Source organism: Silene latifolia, chromosome 3 (genome assembly GCF_048544455.1).
Source record: "Silene latifolia isolate original U9 population chromosome 3, ASM4854445v1, whole genome shotgun sequence".
Lineage (NCBI taxonomy): Eukaryota > Viridiplantae > Streptophyta > Magnoliopsida > Caryophyllales > Caryophyllaceae > Silene > Silene latifolia.
Genome location: NC_133528.1, coordinates 92,739,338 through 92,742,362, shown reverse-complemented (window position 1 = coordinate 92,742,362; position 3,025 = coordinate 92,739,338).

Sequence of the window (3,025 nt, the reverse complement as noted above, 5' to 3'; positions counted from 1 at the left end):
AATAAGGTGATGTAAAACTATACGGAAAAACGAGAATGAACAGATCGTGGAACTGTTCGTTTGAGTTTGCTAAATCTGTGAATGTGTATGTCGTTATAACTAGGAAATTTGAAGCGGAAATTGATTTGTTTGGACTGATTATTTTGTGATTATTGAAGTAACCGGATAGTATGGTGAATTCCTAGTCCTAACCTCGCAAGGTATCAAGCGCGGATTCACGCAATCAACCTCGCAAGGAAGACCTAAAGATTAAGCTCGCAAACCTAATCAAAATAATGCTCACAAACGTAAACAATTTTATTTCTAGAAATTTTATGATGTGTGTTTCTGAATACACACGGTCCTATTATACTCCTAAACGAGGTCATAATTCGACCCAAACCCTAGCTTGCAAATCAAGCTATCTTTACTTTTCCTAAACTAACTAGGAAAGTTATTCCCTTTTCCTAAACTAACTAGGAAAGTTATTAAAATACTAATATTAGAATACAATCAGATTTTTAGGCTATACTAATAAAATCTAGCTTTCCTAACTTTATTGGAAATAGTAACTAAACTAATCTATTATTCCTACACGATTTAGGAAACCGTGTATCCTAACCATCCTAGGAGCCATCCTAGGAGCCGTGATATGCAGCTCCAACGCCTTCCCATTTCAGCATTAACACACTATTCGATCCAAGCTCAAACCCTTTTACTAGTTGAGTCACATTTCGACTAATATGGATTTCATTTGCTTGTTCCGAGCATGCTCCTGCATCATTCTCTCCTTCTTTTTGAGAATTTGCCTTCAAATCCTCGTCTTCTAGATACGGTGACAGGTCGCCCACATTGAATGTCGCGCTCACCCCACCATATTCACTCGGCAACTCCAGCTTGTATGCATTAGAGCCATAACATTCGAGGATCTTGAATGGACCATCTGCTCGTGGCATCAACTTATTCTTCCTTTTGGACGGGAATCGTTCCTTCCTTAAATGTAACCACACAAGATCACCTTCCTTGAAAACAGGCTGCTTACGATGTTTATTAGCCTTCTCCTTGGATTTAGCATTTGCCTTCTCAATTTGAGCTCGAACTTGTTCACATACTCGGAGAAATGCTGCTTGCCTCTCCTTGGCTTCAAAACTCAACACATCCTTCTTTGGAATGGGCACTAAATCGATGGGCAGGTATGGATTCACACCATAGACAATCTCGAATGGAGCTCGTCCTGTCGTCATCGATGGTGTACGATTATAAGCGAATTCAGCATGCGCTAATTTGATATCCCAATCCTTCGTGCTTTTACTAACCAATCCTCGCAATAGACTCCCCAGAGTACGGTTGGTTACCTCGGTCTGACCATCTGTTTATGGATGGTGTGATGTACTGAAAAGAAGCTTAGTTCCCATCAAACGCCATAACGTTTTCCAGAAGTAACTAAGAAACTTCACATCTCGATCTGAAACAATAGTAAGAGGTATTCCATGTAATCGAACGATCTCTCTGTAGTACAAATCAGCCACTTTAGTTGCACCATCAGTCTTGTGACACGGAATAAAATGTGCCATCTTCGAGAATCGATCAACTACCACCATAATTGAGTCCTTACCCCTCTGAGTTCTCGGCAAACCAAGGATAAAATCTATGCTTACCTCATTCCACGGTTGCACAGGTATGGGCAGAGGTGTATACAAGCCTTTGTTGAACGTGCTTTTAGCCTTTTGACATACCATGCACTTCGCCACGATTTCTTGCACGTCCTTATTCATTCTCGGCCAGTAGAAGTGTTCACTTAGGATGTCACTTGTCTTATTAACTCCAAAGTGTCCAGCAATAGCCCCGCCATGAGCTTCACGTACCAACAGCTCTCTAATCGACCCATTTGGAATGCATAGCCGATTACCTTTGAAGAGATAGCCATCTTGAACAGTATACAAACCTGTTGGATCAATAATTTCCTTCGAGAATTTTGGATCAGATTTGTACAGTTCCTTGATATGTTCGAAACCAAGAATTCTTGCATCCATCTCAATTAACAATGAATGTCTTCGTGATAATGCATCAGCCACGATATTAGAACTTCCCGTCTTGTATTTTGAAGAAAATGTGAAGGATTGTAAAAATTCAACCCATTTAGCATGTCTTTGATTTAACTTTTGCTGTCCATGAATGTGTTTAAGAGCCTCGTGATCAGAATGTAAAATAAACGGCTTCGGACGCAGATAATGACTCCAATGGTCCAATGCTCTCACGATTGCATAAAACTCCTTGTCGTAGGTTGAATAGTTCAGCCTTGCACCGTTTAATTTCTCGCTGAAGTATGCAATAGGTCTCTTTTCTTACACTAACACGGCACCAATTCCAACACCACTTGCATCACACTCGACTTCAAACAATTTATTAAAATCGGGTAGTGCTAAAACAGGTCCGGAACACAGCTTGCGCTTCACATCCTCAAACGCCTTTTTGGGCGCTTCTAGTCCACACGAACTCTCCCTTCTTGGTTAGCTCTGTAATTGGAGCCATAATCGAGCTAAAACCCTGGATGAATCGTCTATAAAATGATGCTAAACCATGAAAGCTTCGCACCTCTTTAGTTGATTTCTGAACTGGCCAGGCTTGAATAGCATCGACCTTGGATGGGTCCATACTTACTCTGTCTTTACCCACAATATAACCAAGAAAAACAACACTTGAGACCATAAAAGTACATTTTTCTAATTTACCATAAAGCTTCTGAACTCGTAGAACTTCAAACACAGCTCGCAAATGTTGTTTGTGCGACTCTTCATCTTTGCTATAAATTAGGATGTCGTCAAGATAGACCACCACAAATTTGTTAAGGAACGGCCTTAACACTTCATTCATCAGCCTCATAAACGAACTAGGAGCGTTGCAAAGTCCAAACGGCATCACAAGCCATTCATATAACCCCTGCTTCGTTTTAAACGCGGTCTTCCACTCATCCCCTTCTCGAATCCTCATTTGATTGTAACCACTCCTCAAATCCAGTTTAGAAAAGACACTTGAACCAGAAAGT